The sequence below is a fragment of the Ahaetulla prasina genome, chromosome 6, assembly GCF_028640845.1.
Source record: "Ahaetulla prasina isolate Xishuangbanna chromosome 6, ASM2864084v1, whole genome shotgun sequence".
Classification (NCBI taxonomy): domain Eukaryota; kingdom Metazoa; phylum Chordata; class Lepidosauria; order Squamata; family Colubridae; genus Ahaetulla; species Ahaetulla prasina.
In genome coordinates this window covers 82,779,508-82,793,686 of record NC_080544.1, presented here as the reverse complement: position 1 = coordinate 82,793,686, position 14,179 = coordinate 82,779,508, and the positions used below count along the sequence as shown (strand labels likewise).

The 14,179-nt window shown below is 35.8% G+C and overlaps 1 protein-coding gene and 1 long non-coding RNA gene across 2 annotated transcripts in view; one reads left to right on the top strand and one right to left on the bottom strand.

Moving 5' to 3' along the window:
• LOC131200689 (uncharacterized) overlaps positions 1–14,179 on the bottom strand; it is a 278,336-nt gene that overhangs the window by 15,846 nt on the left and 248,311 nt on the right. The window lies entirely within an intron of this gene.
• The window catches only part of LOC131200691 (uncharacterized), a 44,774-nt gene that overhangs the window by 17,552 nt on the left and 13,043 nt on the right, over positions 1–14,179 (top strand). The window lies entirely within an intron of this gene.

The following is a 14,179-nucleotide window of genomic DNA, read 5'->3' as shown; positions in this document are numbered from 1 at the left end:
GTGTCTGTGTGTGTTTCCCTCTTTCGTCCTAAAGATTCCAGCTCCTAAAAGTGTAACTCAAATACAGTTTTTGTATACCAGTTGTCAAGCTACTAATAGCTGAAGGTAAGTGAAACATTCCTGCCAGATGTCCATGTCATTCTGTTTCTTGGTAAAACTGAGAGTATAAAAATATTGGACAAGTGTGCTCATGATTCTCCTCCAGTCCTGGTGTTTGATAAATAGTTCTTTAAGTTCATATTTTATTTGAAAAAGCATCTAAATATGTAGTCTGCCTACTTAAACTACAAGTTTGAATAATCTGTTTCGACTTCCATCGATATTGCCCTAGCACCATCATGCACTCACAGTCTCAGTCTCTCTCTCTCTCTCCCTCTCTCCCTCTCTCTCTCTCTCTCTCCAGTCTCAAATTAGATTACTTAAGAAAACAATTCCTTTTTCTTTCAAGTTTGTTGAAACTTGCTGAGGACGCAATGTACAATTTGACCTAGTCGATGTTTGCTTGGGTGTACATCTGACCAATTTTGTTCAGAAGGAGAATTTGAATTGTCCTTAAAGGAGCAATAAAGGCACAGTTCATTAACTGGCTTTAAAATGCAACTCATACTTAACTTCAATAGTGGAAGCGAGACACACACTTTTATACAATTTTTCAGAACTTTAGCATAAACTCAGGTCATAGTTCCCCAGCCATACAGCTTAATCTGCTTTGGGTTACATTTTGGACAATAGAATTAGTAAAGGCTACATAGCAAGCAGTAACCATTACTGCTAATTGTCATGTAAGAGGAATTCTCAGCTGAGAATCTCATTTAAGTTTTCTGAAAGCAACTGAAAGCAATAGTTTCCAGTAATGTAATGTATTGATCATTTTGATACATACTGAACATCTCCTCCTGCTAAGACGGCAATGTCCCCGTACTAAAAAAAACAAGATTCTATTTGAAAGTAATTCAAGTAAGTCTCAGAGGTTTCTTTACCTAACTTCAAAGTAAGGATGGAGAGTACCGAACAAGTAGGCAGACCACCATCTCCCTTCATAGTGTGAATTATATTAAATTTGTACTAAACTATAGAGATTGATTAGAAGTTGCATTCTTACTGTGAGTGTACACAGGCTTGGTACAAAGTGATGTACAGTATCTTCTTTGAGGACAAGGCATTTGTTGTGGTAATGAATAAATTACCCCCTCAATATTATGCTATATATAAAATGCACCTGGGCTAAATGATATAAAATAACTATGTTTCATTACCTTCCTTTTTCCTTTTCCTGACCAGAAGGAACTGCATTCAATGTTTCATCATAGTCAACCAAGATGCTTGTGAAACATGCATGTTGGAACAACAGTGATTTCATATTTACTCTCTTACTTGACTCAGGAATGTAGCCCATGCTTGTCGCACAGCTGTTTATTTGACTGAGGCAATTACATATATACCAACTTTGCAGTTTGTCTTGGCTGTCAGTTCTGCTTAGAGGCGAAATAAAGAAGGTGACTGTGTAACTGAAGAGAGAAAAAAAGTTATAGAGCAATGGGCAGAGCAATGCTAAGTGTTTTCACTGATGGAGCTTTTTGAAGGCACTTTATGCTGTTACAAATCCACAGATGCCAATTGTAGGTGGTCTGCAGTTGTCTTTACTTCCACAGACTTGAAGTATGGAGCAAAAGGAGCCCAAATCATTACATGAATTGCTGCAGCAAAATAATTCCTCCTATCCAAATCAAAAAATAAGATAGAAAAGAAAACCTCAAAACCCAGCAGGGCACAGGGAGCATACAAAGCTCCCTTGTAGAGAATTCTATTTAGATTCCTCCTCCCATTGTTTACAACATTCAAAATACTGTTTTCTCCTTCTTTCTTGAGTGGTTTCTTTCTGTATAATGGGTCATGCACTTTTCCATCTGATGCTCTTGTGCGTTGCACATTTTGTGCACTGGGTTGCAATGGGCCTATAACTTGGCACTTTGCATGTAGACTCTTCAGGCAAGTGGGGAAAACTTAATGAAACGTTTATCTTCTTTTTATTATTATTTTTGCTGGCTCATTTTATCTGGGCTGCTCCAGAGAAGTTGTAAAATTGTCAAATTTTCCTCACAGAACATGAAGTTCTAGAGTCAAAAGGAAGAATGAAACAGTAATTCCCTTCAGTAGAATTACTTTTCATTTTCATTTCAAATTTTATTTTATTTGCATTTCGAGGCGCAGTTACTTTGAAATGCTTCCAAACTCCTTCAGTATCCTCCTGTGGAAACACCCTGATTTATTTGAAAGTCCAACCACAAGTGAAGGTGGATAGATGTTTGGAGATCTCAGCCGCTTCCTGTTTCCTTCCTTCCATTGGAGGCAACAAGAAGCAAATTCTTTAACTGAACTAATTTCTTTCTCAGGTGAAAGAGGATTGTCAATCCTGTGGACATGGAATCCCATCTCCAGCAAATCTCCTTTCAGGACTTCCTGAGATTAGAAGTTCCTCAAAGAGCTAAATGGGAAATGATATTCCTCCCTCTATATCGGAGCAATGCCTTTGATCTCCAGATCCAAACGTGGCAATAATGATAAAAATGGTTTTGAAGAAAGCCCTTGTGGATAAGAATCTTACTGTGGAAAGCAGATTCAATTTCAGATTCCCTCTCCTACCAGCCCATTCCCACCATTTTCATTTTACTTCTGCACAGCAGGGATTTCATCATGATGGAGGACGTCATCACTAGACTGTTATAATGCAGTCTCTTCCTTCATTAATTAGTGTCACTGGAAAGGAATGGTCTGGCAACACCAATATGATCACATGGACTCCAAATGCTGCCCTTGTTTTCATTCCTAAACCATAATTTACTCAGCCTCTTCCTGCTATTTTACATTGCTGTGTTCTATTTCTATCTTAGGCAATCCATAGCATTATTATCAGGTCTTTCTGTCACCAGAGCAAAGGCTGTGCTTTTCTGTGGTTTTGTTAGGATTTTTTCACCCATATCTTTTTACTTTAAAACTATATGGTCATCAATCTTAGCTTGTCTCACAGTTCTACTGTATCTTTGTTTTATTTTTATAACAAGTAGTATAGTCCCTGTCCCATTCATATAGGAAGAACCCTTTAAGGCACTTCCGGATCAAAAGGATTAGCCGGTGACATCACTGTTGCCTGGGGGATGCTTGTGGGGGTTCCTTTCATATCCCCATCAAGGTTACATGGTTAGGATGCGGAGTTGGAGGTTAGCAAGCCCCCAGGGGTGAAATCCAGCAGGTTCTAGAGAACCTGACTCTGTAGTTTCTTCCCCAAACCACTAAAACTTTATGCTTAAACTGTCTACTGTTGACCTCACCCCATTCCTAAAAGGTCTATAAGAGGCATGCATAAATGCACCTGCATGCCTACCGTCCCTATCCTAATATTCCTTTTTACTTACTCCTTTCATGTATCCAAATCATGTTTATACTTATACTTGTTATCTTATATATGATTGACAAATAAATAAATAAAATAAATAAATTTTGAATAATTCAGAGGTGGCAAATACCACCTCTGGCTGGCCCCAGAGTGGGGTGGGAATAGAGATTTTGCAATATCCTTCCCCTGCCATGCCCACCAAGCCACGCCCACAGAACTGGTAGTAAAAAAAATTGGGTTTCACCACTTAAAGCCCCCATTCAAGACCTGAGTGCTGCTGTGTGGTAGGTGAGCTCCTGTCATTTGCTGCAAGTAATATAATAGAACTTACTCCTGCGAATAAAAAAAATGTAAAAATGTAGATAAAAATATAATTATTTTTTTTAAAAAACCAATTTCTTTCAAAAACCATTGCAGAAGTTGCTAAATTTGTTCTCAAGGCCAATGGAGAGGGTCACTGTCCTAATTTTAACAAATTGCTCAGAGAGTTCAAAAAGATCAGACACTTTGCCAATGTTTGCATATCTGAACATCCCCACCTGTTCAAATCCTGGAGATAATACTGAATTTTAAAAAGTTTTATTTAATACTATTTTGAATTTTCTTATGTAATAGACATAACAGTATCTATTATTGGGATATTGAAAAAGTTCATCTCAAAACTTTTTGTGTGATTCTTTCCATGTTTTTCACACACAGGCCTTTATCTTCCATCTGTGGCAGGAAGTTTGAACCAGTCACCTGAAAAACTACTAGTCACAAATGCCTTCATTTGTTTTTCTTTCCTAACTTTTTCTGGCAAGTGTAGGATCCACATTTTTTTGGGGATCAACCAAGTGATCCATTGATTGTGACAGAAATTTGCCTATGTCATGGGCTGAAAAGAATGTCTGGCCCAAAGTCACCCAGCCAGCTTTCGTGCCCAGAGCAGGACTAGAATTTACAGACTTCTGGCTGTCTTTCATTGCTACCTTCATTATTGGTCATTTAAGGATATTACACTGCTATGGGTCTTTTTTCCTGATGAGTCAATTTGTAGCATAAGCTTGTAGAGTATCATTCTTTCCCATTTTCGCATTTCCTGCTAGCCATTATAATTTACCACAGTCACCTAGACATCATACTTATGCTGCCATAAATAGGTGAGGTGAAGCCATTAGTAAATTTAGATCAACATAAACAGTCTATTTTGCAGTAATTTTCAGAGCAAGTCAACAAGTTATATTTTATTTTAAATGTCATTAGGTTATAATAATAAAACTGTGATTTTTAAAGACTACATAATCTTTCATTTGTGGAATAGAAAATATTCCACTATTATTATTGAGATAATTTACAATCACTTGGAATAAACAGAACACCAAAGCAACATTGGAACAAGTCTTGAAACATACACATGGCCTTTATGGATATATTCAAAATAGGATTAAAATAGATACTTTCAGCTGAAGTCACCAAATATAAACTCAAATTTTTGTCTTGAAACTTGAAGCTGAACAACATAGTGCTTTAATCAGTATACCAAGAAATTGTGCAGTCTTCAGTGTGGAATTAAATAGTTTCCCAGAATTCTGGAATCTTACTTCAACATTAATACTATGGTTTTATTGGTAGAAGAATAATATATTATACTGTGGAGTCTTTTATGCCTTCTTAGCTTGGTTGTTTGCTTGCAGATATTTCATTACCCAACTAGATAACTTCATCAGTATTCATGAGTACGGAGTTTGCTCCCTCGTTATACACAGTAGCTTGTTAATGGGGGGTGTAGTTTTCTCCTTGGTAGTATCTTATTTGCTTCCTGCTTGATTGTTTGTCTGCTGTTAATCCCTGTTTATCTGGGTGTTGGCTGCTGGAGAAGATTGGTCAGGTCTTTTTGCTTCTTTTTTAACTTTTTTATTCTCTCTTTTGAATGGTGTGTAAATGTGGTTTATTTCTATGTGTTTACTAATGGCTAATTTGTCTGATTACTAAACTTCCAGAAGCTCCCTAGCATTTTGGGATTTAGTTTGGCCTTCTGTTTTTCTTCTTGAGCTACCAGGTATTTTGGATCCCTTAAGATGTTTTGTTGCTTTGTTGCTTTTGTTGCTTTGTCGCTTTGTTGCGAAGGTTGTAGAGAGTGCTGTGGCGCGACAGCTACCCCAATACCTGGATGAAGCCGTCTATCTAGACCCGTTCCAGTCCGGCTTCCGACCCGGATACAGCACGGAGACAGCTTTGGTCGCATTGGTGGATGACCTCTGGAGGGCCAGGGACAGGGGTTATTCCTCTGCCCTGGTCCTATTAGACCTCTCAGCGGCTTTTGATACCATCGACCATGGTATCTTGCTGCGCCCGGTTGGGGGATTGGGAGTGGGAGGCACCGTATCGGTGGTTCTCCTCCTATCTCTCTGACCGGTCGCAGACGGTGTTGACAGGGGCAGAGGTGGGCGCGAGGTGCCTCACTTGTGGGGTGCCGAGGGGTCGATCCTCTCGCCTTCTGTTCAACATCTATATGAAGCCGCTGGGTGAGATCATCAGTGGCTTTGGGTGAGATACCAGCTGTACGCTGATGACACCCAGCTGTACTTTTCCACCCCAGGCCACCCCAATGAAGCTGTTGAAGTGCTGTCCCGTGTTTGGAAGCCGTATGGGTCTGGATGGGGAGAAACAGGCTCAAGCTTAATCCTCCAAGACGGAGTGGCTGTGGATGCCGGCACCCGATTCAGTCAGCTGCAGCCGGCTGACTGTTGGAGGCGAGTTATTGGCCCCAAAGGATAGGGTGCGCAACTTAGGTGTCCTCCTGGATGAACGGCTGTCGCTTGAAGATCATTTGACGGCCGCTCCAGGAGGGCCTTCCACCAGGTTCGCCTGGTTCGCAGTTGCGCCTTCCTTGATCGGGATGCCTTGTGCACAGTCACTCATGCGCTGCTACCTCTCGCTGGATTATTGTAATGCTCTCACATGGGGCTCCTTGAGGTGCACTCGGAGGCTTCAGTTAGTCCAGAATGCAGCTGCGCTGGTGATAGAGGGAGCTGCGTAGCTCCCATATAACACCGCCTCCTGCGCAGACTGCACTGGCTACCTGTGGCCTTCGAGTGCACTTTAAGGTTTTGGTCACTACCTTTAAAGCGCCCATGGCTTAGGGCCTGGGTACTTACGGGACCGCCTGCTGTTACCGCATGCCTCCCACCGACCCGTCGCTCTCACAGAGAGGGACTTCTCAGGTGCCGTCCGCCAAGCAATGTCGGCTGGCGGCCCCAGGAAGGTCCTTCTCTGTGGGGGCTCCACACTCTGGAACGAGCTTCCCCGGTTTACGCCAAATACCTGACCTTGGACCTTCGCATGAACTGAAGACACATCTTTTCATTCGCACGGGCTGGCTTAAATTTTATTGATTTTATTTAATTTCTAATGATTTGCTTTTTAGGTGAAGAAAACTAAGATATTTCCAAGATGTTTGTCTGATCATAGTCCTGTTTGGATGGAATTGCAATATGGAAAAGAGGGTAGAAGAACTTGGAGATTAAATGAAAATTTGTTTAGATATCAGGATAATGTAAATCAATGTAAAAAGCAGATGAAAGAATTTTTTGATTATAATTTGAATAATGAAACATCGATAGAAATGGTTTGGGACTGCAGTAAAGCTTTTATGAGAGGTGTATTAATATATCTTAATAATAGACAGAGAAATAAGCAACAAAGACAGCGTAGGTATTTAGAAGAGGAAATTTATACGAAACAACAATTATTAATACATAACCACATGATCAAAAACTTAAAGATGCAATAAAGTTACTACAGAATCAATTTTAATATGATAATGGCTGATCAGGTGGCAACAAATATACAATATGCCAAACATAATACTTTTGTAATGCAAATAGACCTGGTAGGTGGTTAGCATACACTTTAAGGAAAAGACAAAACAACGTACTATAGAAAAATAGAATACAAAGGTAAAGAGAGATATCAACAGGATAAAATTAAAAAGCTTTTTAGAATATTATACAAATTTATATCTTAAAGATAATATATTGAATAGGGATATTGATAATTATTTGAAGGAATATAAGGTTAAAAATTTAACTTTAGAACAAACGGATGAATTGAATCGGCCTATAACCTCGGAAGAAATTATTTTGGTAATTAAACAATTAAAATGGGAAAACTCCTGGTACGGATGGGCTCACAGTTAGTTATTATAGGAATTTACAGGATGAGATGTTAGGTCCACTTAAGGAATTATTTAATCAGATACAACTAGGAGAATTCCCCTCATGGAGAACCTCTTTATTTCATTGATACCAAAAGAGGAACAGGATTGTTCTAAACCTGGGAATTATAGGCCAATCTCACTTTTAAATAATGATTATAAGATTTTTGTTAAAATAATAGCTAATAGATTAATGTTGATTCTGCAGCGAAGAATTCATAATGATCAATCTGGATTTATAAAAGGGAGACAGATGAGGAATAATGTTAGGCAGATTGTTAATTTAATGGAGTACTTAGAAAAGAAAAATTTTATTCCAGCAGCATTTATTTTTCTCGATGCAAAGAAAGCTTTTGATCGATTGCATTGGGATTTTTTATTTAAGTTAATAGAAAAGATGCAATTTGGAGATGGTTTTTTAAGAATAATTAGGGCAATTTATGGAGAGCAAACAGCACAGATTATAATCAATGGTAGCTTAACAGAACCTTTTAAGATTGCGAAAGGAACAAGACAGGGATGTCCTTTATCACCATTATTGTTTATTTTAACTCTAGAACCATTATTGGATAAAATACGAGAAGTAAAGGAGATAGAGGAATTAGAGTTAGACAGTATGAATATAAGTTAAGAGCTTTTGCAGATGATTTGGTGATTACTTTAACAAACCCTATAAATTCTAGTAAATCTTTGTTGGAAATAATTGATCAATATGGGAATGTCTCAGGGTTTAAGGTAAATCAGAAAAGACAAAACAACGTACTATAGAAAAATAGAATACAAAGGTAAAGAGAGATATCAACAGGATAAAATTAAAAAAGCTCTTTTAGAATATTATACAAATTTATATCTTAAAGATAATATATTGAATAGGGATATTGATAATTATTTGAAGGAATATATGGTTAAAAATTTAACTTTAGTACAAACGGATGAATTGAATCGGCCTATAACCTCGGAAGAAATTATTTTGGTAATTAAACAATTAAAATGGGAAAACTCCTGGTACGGATGGGCTCACAGTTAGTTATTATAGGAATTTACAGGATGAGATGTTAGGTCCACTTAAGGAATTATTTAATCAGATACAACTAGGAGGGGAATTTCTCATGGAGAACCTCTTTATTTCATTGATACCAAAAGAGGAACAGGATTGTTCTAAACCTGGGAATTATAGGCCAATCTCACTTTTAAATAATGATTATAAGATTTTGTTAAAATAATAGCTAATAGATTAATGTTGATTCTGCAGCGAAGAATTCATAATGATCAATCTGGATTTATAAAAGGGAGACAGATGAGGAATAATGTTAGGCAGATTGTTAATTTACTGGAGTACTTAGAAAAGAAAAATTTTATTCCAGCAGCATTTATTTTTCTCGATGCAGAGCAAGCTTTTGATCGATTGCATGGGGATTTTTTATTTAAATTAATAGAAAAGATGCAATAAAGTTACTACAGAATCAATTTAATATGATAATGGCTGATCAGGTGGCAACAAATATACAATATGCCAAACATAATACTTTTGTAACGCAAATAGACCTGGTAGGTGGTTAGCATACACTTTAAGGAAAAGACAAAACAACGTACTATAGAAAAAATAGAATACAAAGGTAAAGAGAGATATCAACAGGATAAAATTAAAAAAGCTTTTTAGAATATTATACAAATTTATATCTTAAAGATAATATATTGAATAGGGATATTGATAATTATTTGAAGGAATATATGGTTAAAAATTTAACTTTAGAACAAACGGATGAATTGAATCGGCCTATAACCTCGGAAGAAATTATTTTGGTAATTAAACAATTAAAATGGGAAAACTCCTGGTACGGATGGGCTCACAGTTAGTTATTATAGGAATTTACAGGATGAGATGTTAGGTCCACTTAAGGAATTATTTAATCAGATACAACTAGGAGGGGAATTTCTCATGGAGAACCTCTTTATTTCATTGATACCAAAAGAGGAACAGGATTGTTCTAAACCTGGGAATTATAGGCCAATCTCACTTTTAAATAATGATTATAAGATTTTGTTAAAATAATAGCTAATAGATTAATGTTGATTCTGCAGCGAAGAATTCATAATGATCAATCTGGATTTATAAAAGGGAGACAGATGAGGAATAATGTTAGGCAGATTGTTAATTTACTGGAGTACTTAGAAAAGAAAAATTTTATTCCAGCAGCATTTATTTTTCTCGATGCAGAGAAAGCTTTTGATCGATTGCATTGGGATTTTTTATTTAAATTAATAGAAAAGATGCAATTTGGAGATGGTTTTTTAAGAATAATTAGGGCAATTTATGGAGAGCAAACAGCACAGATTATAATCAATGGTAGCTTAACAGAACCTTTTAAGATTGCGAAAGGAACAAGACAGGGATGTCCTTTATCACCATTATTGTTTATTTTAACTCTAGAACCATTATTGGATAAAATACGAGAAGTAAAGGAGATAGAGGAATTAGAGTTAGACAGTATGAATATAAGTTAAGAGCTTTTGCAGATGATTTGGTGATTACTTTAACAAACCCTATAAATTCTAGTAAATCTTTGTTGGAAATAATTGATCAATATGGGAATGTCTCAGGGTTTAAGGTAAATCAGAAAAGACAAAACAACGTACTATAGAAAAATAGAATACAAAGGTAAAGAGAGATATCAACAGGATAAAATTAAAAAGCTTTTTAGAATATTATACAAATTTATATGGGAAGGTAAAAAGCTAGGGTTAAAATGAAAATAATTCAAGATTCTCGGAAAGGGAGGTTTAAAATGCCTAATTTTAAATTATTATTAATTTTAATGGGTTTTAGTTTTATATATTTTAAAGTTTTTAGGCCAATTATAAAATAAGTTTTTAATTTGTATTTTAAATTGTATATTGTATTGTTTGTTTTATTTTACTGTAAACCGCCCTGAGTCCTTCGGGAGAAGGGCGAATAAATAAATAAATAAATAAATAAATAAATAAATAAATAAATAAATAAATAAATAAATAAATAAATAAATAAATAAATAAATAAATAAATAAATAAATGTTATGGAGGGCTTTGGTTGGTTTCAAAACTATGGTGATGTTGTGTGGTTTTACTGTTGTAGTCTATTGGTTGTTTCTGATGTATAGCACTTTTGCATAGTTTATGTTGGTTGATTATTGTGAGTTGAATGATCAGACACTTTTTGGTTGCATGGCTATCCATTTTGTTGGAAGATGTTGTATAGGTAGTCTTGTTTCCCTTTTTCTGGTGTGTGTGGGTTGTTGCAAGACTGTCCTAACTTGAAATTCTTTCCCTTCCTCCTATCCCAAACCCCATTCCAAACTTTTTAATTTGTTAATGGAAAAAAAAAGACTATGGCAGTTATGAAGAGGAAGAATAAAAAAGGAGAAGGAGTTTGGGTTCTCCAACCAATTCAAACCAAAACACACATTTGGAACATTAAGGTTATTGTTATAGGAGTTCTAAGAAACTCATAATTTGCCTATTCAAAAAACATCAGCTATGCTGGGGCTAACATTTGTTAATGCCATTTTTTTAAAAAAGGCCCACTGATTTACCAGAAGGCCAACTAGTGAGATTATTCCCACTGTAACTTCTAATACCTGAAGATATTCCTTATGACCTTAGCACGTGCTAGTTTTTTTTCCCTAAATAGCTTTAGACACTTCTATATAAAATTATAGCCATCCGTCTTTTGTATTTTTTAGTAATTCTTTTGAGGTCCATGCAAGTTCCAATAGCTTTCTTTGAAATGAGGTTGCTGCTGCAGATGCCATCTTGCTTTATATCGTGACAGATTCTTATTTGGTTGAAAAATCATGTGCTAAGAAATGCCCTTCATGTGTTTGGAAAAATACTCTTATAAACTAAATTATAAGGTTCCTATATGGGCAAGTCCTAGACATACAGTAGAAAATATAAACATAGAACAGAATCAGGAAATGATTACATATAAAGATCTTTTGTATACTGAAAGAGGTAATTTGCAGTTAAAATCTCTGCAAGTATTAAGAGAGGAAGGGAAAAATTATACTTGGTTTCAATATGAGCAACTACGTGCTAGATGGAAGGAGATCAGAAAATTGGTATAGAGCAGAACGAGGGAAATTTGGTAAAGCAAATTACAAATGAGTCTCAGGAGCATATAAAGAGATTGTATAATGTGTTACTTGAAATAGATTCTGAAGGGGACTTGGTAAAGGACTGTATGATAAAGTGGGCACAAAATTTTCAGGAGCCAATATTATTGGAAACGTGGGAAAAAATTTTGTAAAACTTTTGAATAAAAAAAAAAACCACAGCTATTTGCTGCAAAAACAGGTAGTAGCTCAAAAATGTTAGTTCCAAATTATCCAACTACAACTGGATTATCCCACTGTGAATCAGTTGCTGAGTTCTATTATTTTTTTATCATTATGCTAACAAGAATGTATTGGTCTTCTGTACTTGGAACTGAATAGTGTAAACTTCTATTGTTCTGAAAAGTAAAATTCAGAATTTGATCGATTCCAGAGAAAAGTTTTTTCCAAATGTGATTTGGAGATCTACTGCTGAATAAATAAACTGATCAATAGTCCTGATTCAATATGTTTCAGTCTAAGACAATAACCAGAGGACATAATTAAATAGTTGTGGATGCTAGAGCAAATGTGTTTTTAGGATGGAAATAAATTGGACAATTTCCAGCCTGATACACCCTGGGTGAATTTGAAGCAGTGGTACCTGGCTTCAACTCCCAGGGCCACCAGCATCCCCCAAAGCCTTAAGTGGAATCCTCTAGGCACCTAGCAAAGTTTTTAGCCAAGCTGTGTTTTTCAATGTGATGAAAGACAAAAATTATTACATGCATGAAACCAATCAGATTGATTATATTTAATTTATGACAAAAAGTGGATAAGGCCTTTAAAAATCATGTGCTAAGAAATGCCCTTCATGTGTTTGGAAAAATTGCAATTATCTTTGCTGGGAGAATTGCTGCTATTAAAATGAATGTTTTACCTAGATTTTTATTCCTCTTTCAGATGATACCAATAATTAAGAAAGATAAGAATCTTGAGGAATGGCAGAAGGAATTAACAAATTTATATGGGAAGGTAAAAAGCTAGGGTTAAAATGAAAATAATTCAAGATTCTCGGAAAGGGAGGTTTAAAATGCCTAATTTTAAATTATATTATGAAGCAGCTGCTCTCTGCAATAAGTGATTGGTTTAATTTAACAGAGGACAGAATTTTGAATATAGAAGGTTATGATTTGTTATATGGATGGCATGCATATTTAATTTATGACAAAAAGTGGATAAGGCCTTTAAAAATCATGTGCTAAGAAATGCCCTTCATGTGTTTGGAAAAATACTCTTATAAACTAAATTATAAGGTTCCTATATGGGCAAGTCCTAGACATACAGTAGAAAATATAAACATAGAACAGAATCAGGAAATGATTACATATAAAGATCTTTTGTATACTGAAAGAGGTAATTTGCAGTTAAAATCTCTGCAAGTATTAAGAGAGGAAGGGAAAAATTATACTTGGTTTCAATATGAGCAACTACCTGCTAGATGGAAGGAGATCAGAAAATTGGTATAGAGCAGAACGAGGGAAATTTGGTAAAGCAAATTAGAAATCAGTCTCAGGAGCATATAAAGAGATTGTATAATGTGTTACTTGAAATAGATTCTGAAAGGGACTTGGTAAAGGACTGTATGATAAAGTGGGCACAAAATTTTCAGGAGCCAATATTATTGGAAACGTGGGAAAAAATTTTGTAAAACTTTTTGAATAAAAAAAAAAAAAAACTACAGCTATTTGCTGCAAAAACAGGTAGTAGCTCAAAAATGTTAGTTCCAAATTATCCAACTACAACTGGATTATCCCACTGTGAATCAGTTGCTGAGTTCTATTATTTTTTTATCATTATGCTAACAAGAATGTATTGGTCTTCTGTACTTGGAACTGAATAGTGTAAACTTCTATTGTTCTGAAAAGTAAAATTCAGAATTTGATCGATTCCAGAGAAAAGTTTTTTCCAAATGTGATTTGGAGATCTACTGCTGAATAAATAAACTGATCAATAGTCCTGATTCAATATGTTTCAGTCTAAGACAATAACCAGAGGACATAATTAAATAGTTGTGGATGCTAGAGCAAATGTGTTTTTAGGATGGAAATAAATTGGACAATTTCCAGCCTGATACACCCTGGGTGAATTTGAAGCAGTGGTACCTGGCTTCAACTCCCAGGGCCACCAGCATCCCCCAAAGCCTTAAGTGGAATCCTCTAGGCACCTAGCAAAGTTTTTAGCCAAGCTGTGTTTTTCAATGTGATGAAAGACAAAAATTATTACATGCATGAAACCAATCAGATTGATTATATTTAATCTTAAGTAATCAGCTGTAGAGGCAGAGGATTAAAAAAAAACCAAAATAGTGGTTGTGATCACACAATCGTAACCCAATCAATCCAGTGGTGGGTTTCAAAATTTTTACTACTGGTTCTGTGGGTGTGGCAAAGGAAGGATATTGCAAAATCCCCATTTCCTCCCAATCAGCTGGGACTTGGGAGGCAGAGAATAGA